This window comes from Hibiscus syriacus, unplaced genomic scaffold (assembly GCF_006381635.1).
Source record: "Hibiscus syriacus cultivar Baekdansim isolate YM2019G1 unplaced genomic scaffold, ASM638163v2 tig00110187_pilon, whole genome shotgun sequence".
In the NCBI taxonomy this organism is placed as follows: domain Eukaryota; kingdom Viridiplantae; phylum Streptophyta; class Magnoliopsida; order Malvales; family Malvaceae; genus Hibiscus; species Hibiscus syriacus.
The window spans coordinates 1,815,554-1,822,295 of record NW_024062618.1 but is presented as its reverse complement, the minus strand read 5'-3'; the positions used below and the strand labels follow the sequence as shown (position 1 = coordinate 1,822,295).

General features: G+C 39.2%; 2 long non-coding RNA genes across 3 annotated transcripts; both read left to right on the top strand.

The window, feature by feature from the left end:
• Window positions 1-19: 19 nt before the first annotated feature.
• LOC120217656 lies at window positions 20-1,944 on the top strand. 2 transcript variants are annotated; one of them, XR_005525166.1, is made up of 5 exons: window positions 20-233; window positions 348-453; window positions 536-1,156; window positions 1,425-1,686; window positions 1,806-1,944. It is a non-coding gene; the product is annotated as an uncharacterized LOC120217656 (long non-coding RNA). The 2 variants fall into 2 exon arrangements; XR_005525165.1 differs by having other exon boundaries at window positions 20-252.
• Window positions 1,945-2,086: 142 nt separating this feature from the next.
• On the top strand, window positions 2,087-2,858 carry LOC120217658. Its single transcript, XR_005525167.1, has 3 exons — window positions 2,087-2,185; window positions 2,262-2,341; window positions 2,419-2,858. It is a non-coding gene; the product is annotated as an uncharacterized LOC120217658 (long non-coding RNA).
• Window positions 2,859-6,742: the final 3,884 nt, after the last annotated feature.

The following is a 6,742-nucleotide window of genomic DNA, read 5'->3' as shown; positions in this document are numbered from 1 at the left end:
CATTTCAAAATGGAAATGCGGCATTTCTTAGTAGTGATAACAGTACTTAAGTTGTGATTTTCAGTTATTATGTTTTCATTTTCATTTTATGCTTGATTTGTATTACTAAACCTCGCTTGTTTTAAGCTGTTAAGACTGTTTCCTTTACTTTTATTGTAGAGTCATCTGCTAGAAATGAAAGGGAAATTGAACTCTCATGGATCTCGACTATCTTTTACGAAGTCGTTATAAGTGTAATCAAGATTCTCTTAGGTTACTGTTGTGCGATTACTACCTCAAAATGGCTTCTCTTTTTTTATCTTTTGAAATATTTATTACAATTGGTTAACCAATGTCGTCTTTTCCAGTCCTTTACTGTAAGAGCTCTTGTGGATTGTCAGTAATGAAAAGACTTGTGGTAATTCTAAAGCAATGGGTGATGTCAATGAATTTGCTCAAACGCAGATTGTAAAGGTATTAGACAGCCTGATATATTAAGCAAAATATATCTTTCTAGTGACTGTTGTTCAACTTGATAATTCTTTCAATTTTGCAGTGGATAAACATTATGTTATCTTCATCAGTTCGTCTGATAAATCCACAAGCATTGACTGGTCCTCCTCTGAAATGAGCTTCAATACTCTCAGAATGATCCTGGGCCCTCTCCTCAGTGGTTGGGTCATCATGAACCCAGTTTCAAACTGAAAGTGCTTCCATGAATGATAATCGTTTACTAAAGATGAGAATCGATTCTTCCTTGGCCAGCACATGTAGTGGGAAATTAGGAAGTTCATATGAATGCCTGTAACAAGCAATGGTCAGGGACTCTTTCTGATAGACCTGATGGTTCAAAGAATGGCGAATGTCAACTTTTAGATGATAGTCAGGTCCTTTGCATTTGATGAAGATTGTTCCTTCAAAATGGAATTTACTCTCTGGGAGAAAAAGGACATCCCAAACTAAAAATAATAGGAAACTTGGGCCTAGAAATAGAGAAATCCAAATTGAGCATCAATGCCAATTTACAATGAGCCAAAAGGGATCAACTAGTGAGGAAAATTTCCAGGGCAACCCTATCAATGAAGACTATAATCATTCAAATGCAACTTCTAGTTCTCAGTATGCTGAAGAAGAATATTCCAGCCTTCTTTCGGACTGCCTTCTTGCTGCTGTCAAGGTATTCCGAAAGATGTAGTTCACATTTCATCCTATCTTTGCACAGTTGTTTTTGGCTTCAAGGTGTTATAATATGCATATTACAATGAGGCAGAAAGTACCTATTTTCCTTGGTCTGCTTCGTGAATCCTTCAATTGTTTTGATAGGATTGACGGGTCTGTTTAATGGACTGCATAAACTGGCTTTGCTGCGTACAACATTTTGATCTTCTATATGTTTTCTCTTAAACTAATGGTTTATTTGATCAGTGATGGTGTTATCTTGGCAGGTTTTGATGAATTTAACAAATGAAAATCCACTCGGCTGTCGGCAAATTGCTGCTTCGGGGCCCCTAGAGACCTTGTCTACTTTAATTGCCTGCCACTACGCTACATTTTGCTCATATTTGCCGCACAGCAGTGAAATGGAAGCGATTCTCTTATTGTAGAACTCCCCAACCAGGACAGACCTCTTACCGTTCCAGAGTTGGATTTCCTTGTAGCAATACTGGGTTTGCTTGTGAACCTAGTGGAGAAGGATGAACGTAACAGGTTCATGTACCTTCTTTGCATTCAGTGCTGTGGCTTTCAAATCAGGGTTGAGGGCATTTTATGCCTTTTTTATATTCATAAACATCACATTAACAATTACGTGTCATAAGTCTATGTAGATCATGGCTTGCAGCAGCTCCTGTTTCCTTACCAAATTCAAAAGGATTAAGAGAGGGGAGTCCTATGGCTGTGATTCCTCTGCTATGTGCTATCTTCCTTGCAAACCAAGGAGAAGATGATGTTGCTGGAGAAATTCTTTCTTCGGTGAGAACCTCCCTCCTTTCCCTTTAATGTCTTCTTTTACTCTAGTTTTCATGGCTCGGAGCACTTATTGGCACTAGTGTGCTTGAAGAATTTATCATCATTGACTTGCCTATACCTTTGTTGTGTTCGATTATACGAATGGCGACGCTGCTATGCTACAAGAAGAGAAAGAAGCGGAGAAAATGATTTTAGAAGCCTATGCAGCCCTACTACTTGCTTTTCTTTCTGCTGAAAGGTCGGTATATTTGATATTTCAGTGCCCAGTTTCCTTGTTTTTTTTCTAAACTGTTTTTACACTTTGTCATCAACAGTAAAAGCACACGAAATGCAATCGCCAATTATCTCGCAAAGCACAGCCTGTCGTCTGGTACCTGTGTTGGAGAGATTTGTGGTATGTGTAATTCAAGTACCAAATCGTTGACTGCAAAGCAATTTACTGCATAAAACTTTCTTTTTCTCCTCGTGCAGGCATTTCATTTTACATTGAAAATGATTTCTCCAGGGACTCATAAAGCAGCGAGTGAAGTGATGCGTGTAGGATACCATGAGAAGTTATCAAATATCCTGTACAGCCTTATCTTCTGTTTTAGATTAGCTGTTTTGTTATAACAGAATGCTGGTGCTGACGAGGATCGGAGTGGGCAACACTGTATCGAACTGACCCGCAGACCTAGATGATCATCCATTGATACGTTTGTTCGACTTACCCCGCCCTACAATTTTTATCTTTGTAGCAGTATGTGCATCGTCTTGATGCAGGCGAAGAAGACTCGGTGTACATGAAAGTGAGGTATAATGAAGTTTTTCATTGCCTTTAATTAATGAACAGGTGACTTTGTTTTTGACAAAATGAGTGAGCAGCAAGATCCAAATCATTGTAATCTCATCCCACTCCCAAATTATCAATGTGTAAGGGCCTTTGTCCTCGTTAAAAAAGAACTCGAGTTCAAAATAGGATCTTCGGTTTGGAGGCACCTGTCGCTGAACGCCCTTAAGACTAGTGGGCGCCATCTCCCGCTATTAAAAAAATGAGAAAATAACTTCAGTGACCAAAAATCTCATATAATATACGATTTTAACCAATTTTTTTCGGATTTGTCAAAATGACCAACAAAATCGCAATGCGATCGTTAATTCGCAACGCGATCTTCATTATCGCAAATCAGTTTCCAGATTCGCAACGCGATTATGACTATCGCAATGCGATTTTCCAATTTCGCGTTGCGATTTTCTCAATTCGCAATGCGAATAAGTAAATCGCAATGCGAATTTGGAAAATCGCAATGCGATACTGACTATCGCAACGCGATAATACAAAATCGCAACGCGATAATACAAAATCGCAACGCGATACTAACTTTCGCAACGCGATTCTGACTTTCGTAACGAGATTCTGACTATCGCAACGAGATTCTGAGTATCGCAACGAGATAATACATAATTGAAATGCGATTTTCAAAGTTCGCAACATGTTTTAGTTTCGCAACATCCTTCTGAGTGGGACATACCAGATGACTTACAAACAGTTTTGCCATTAGCCATGGACAGAAGGCTACCTGGCCGACCAAAAAGTCACGATCGTATACCGTCTAAGGGTGAAGAGAAGAAGATATCGACATGTAGTCGGTGCAAGGAAAGTGGTCATACAAGGTTGACATGTGGTTCACCAGTGCCATCACAATCATCTTTTCCTCTACCAAAATATGGATCCTCATCAAAATCCAAAGCTCATATGGTGTCAAGCAAAAGGCAATCAAAATCGCAATCATCTTCAAAATCCCAATCACAACCGGCTTCACCTTTTGGGACTGTTAACTTAGGTGATTTTTAAATGCAAACGTTGTATTATGTGTATTTTATGTGTGCACTTTAACATTTTCAGTTAGGCATGTATTAGTAACTTGAGTTTGAACATTGCTATGATCTGTTCAGTTGTTATCACTTATTAGATATTCATTTGACTATCGCAAACGGGGAAATCGCAACGCGAAAATGACTATCGCAACCGGAAAATGGCTATCGCAACGAGAAAATCGCAATGCGAAATGAAAATCGCATTGCGATTTTCTCGTTGCGATTTTCATTTCGCATTGCGATTTCATTTCGCATTGCGATTCTCTCGTTGCGATAGTCAATTTCGTGTTGCGATAGTCTGTTTTGCCTTCAACATAATGCAGACTGAAAATCAACAAATCAACTATTACATTTCAATCAATTAAACAAGCACAAATAAGAATTATGTACACATCAATTAAACAAATCAACATTTACAAATCATTTTTTACAAATCAATAAACAATCAAAAAATAATAATAATTCTTATTTCCTCATCAATTATTGAATCAATGAATCAACTTTTGCACCGTACATCCATTTCACGCAGCTCACTTAAGGATTAACCTGCAGAAATTAAACATTTGCTCAAACAAGACTTCCTACACATCTAAAACCTATAAACAACAAATTATTAAATTATAGGTACTTAACCAAACATTTTCAAACCAAAAGGAGTATATATGTTAACAAAACTTGCATTTGACTTACCAATTAACAATGGATACTTTCATAACGCGGATGCAGGTAGCGTCTCGAAATATCGCTCTAGCCATATAATGCCGAAACCACAAGCCTACTGCAGCTCTATCTCTATCGGTGGGAGGTAGAAAACTCTGTGCTTCTCGTCGTCAAACGCGCCAAGCACATGCATACGAGAGGACCACAATCCCTCTGGCTCCCGGCGATTGTTGTGACGCGGGTCTCGTCTGACAACTGTGACATTGAACTTTTTTGGCTTCTTGTGTCCAGAATGAGTCCAAAATTTAGCCAAATGAGAGCTCCATCCCTTGATAATATCTCTCAAATCAGACAGTGATATGTAATTTATCATGCTGTCATATATATCTTCAGGGATGGGAGCTGAAGTTGGACGAGAAGCCAATGACGACGTTCCAAAACAGGGATAAACACCTGCAATCATAAGTAATAATTCATTTATTTGCGCACTTATTTATGAACACCTTTAAAAAATTTAAAAAAAAAGACTAACCTTATTGACCTCCCACCATGCAGGATAAGTTTAGCTTGTCCATTGCCCAACGAAAATGATTCATCTCGTTGATTCTTCAAGTGAACTGCGTGAAAAGTCACCGGCATTCTGTATATCGCGAATTTTTTTTTATTTTTCCTAAGCTTCCTTATTATTAGAAGACGTGACACCCACGCATCGATATGTGTTTTACAAAAAAAGACATATATTAGTGAATTACATTAATTTTTAAAAAAGTTAATCAAAATCATATATAAGACAAATATAAGACTTACCTCCCCATCGAAATAGCCACTGTCTTCAAACCCCTAGATATTACCCATGTGAATCGGGCTCTGGAATGGTGGGAGGGACTCTTCAACGATGACAGTGGCCTCTTGAACGGTGGGGGGGACTCTTGAGGGATGATAGGGGCCTCTTGAACGATTGGAGGGGACTTGAGGGATGACAGGTGAGTCGGGCTTCTTCTTGCGGAGTCTTCGCACCATTGGGGTGAACGGAGACGTAATAACATGTGCACGCCGTCTAATGCGTGAACTCCGTCGGCAAGGAAAACCCGACGTAAAGCATCCACCTTATCGGGCCGCCAAAAAAATTAATACATAAATCAGTAAATAAACAGACATGATATTAAACAAAGACAAATATGTTTCAAACTTGCATTGTATTCACCCAAGTCATTATTCTATCATAGTTCACAAAATGCATCAGATAACATTCCAGAAGTAAGCACTTATATAAACATTTAAAAGGACAACATATATAAACATTCCAGAAGAATAATAGTTTACTTTCGCAACACGAAACTTACTTTCGCAACGCGAAAATAACTATCGCAACGCGGAAATGGCTATCGCAACGCGAAATGAAAATCGCAACGACAAAATCTCAATGCGAAATGAAAATCGCAACGACAAATCGCAATGCGAAACACAAATCGCATTGCGATTTCATTTCGCGTTGCGATTTTGTCGTTGCGATTTTCATTTCGCATTGCGATTTTGTCGTTGCGATTTCATTTCGCATTGCGATAGCCATTTCCGTGTTGCGATAGTCATTTCGTGTTGCGAAAGTAACTATTCTTCTTCTGCAAATTGAAACTTGAATGGATTGCATTACTTCAACCAAAAGACAAAAACAAAACCAAAAACAAATACTAACAAAAACAGTTTAGCAGTATTAGCAGCAACCGATGAATTTATTAAGCAATCTAAGTGAAATGGTTAATCTAAGTGAAATTACGAGTAAATTTATCATCAAGTTAAATATGAAAAATCTTAAACTTACCTCGTTGCGTAGAGTATGAACCTCATTCTGCAACGATGCTACCATCTCACGTAGAGCGGCTACCTCACCGCGTAAAGTAGACACCTCAACATGCCATGCACCATCGTCTTTGCGTAAAGTACCGACCTCCTCACGCAAGGCATTGACCTCATCACGTAACTCCCCTAACTCATCCCGTGGAGGTAGAGCTGGAGAACAGGGAGATAAACATCGTGGCATCTTTGCCGGTCGCCTATCTTGCAGTGATGGTGGAGAAGAGGCTCGATGATGTGACAGAATATGTGATGGTTGTTGTGGAGGTGTATAGTCGGTCGATCAGGTGATGGCTCTGGGTGAGGTGATGGCTCCCGAAGTGGAGGCTGCTCATCATCCGTGCCATCAAAAAAACGCTTACTAGCTTGCCACCAATCAGTGGCAAGCTTAGCTTCCGTGGGTGTCAGCCTCTGTAATGGAGTGTTG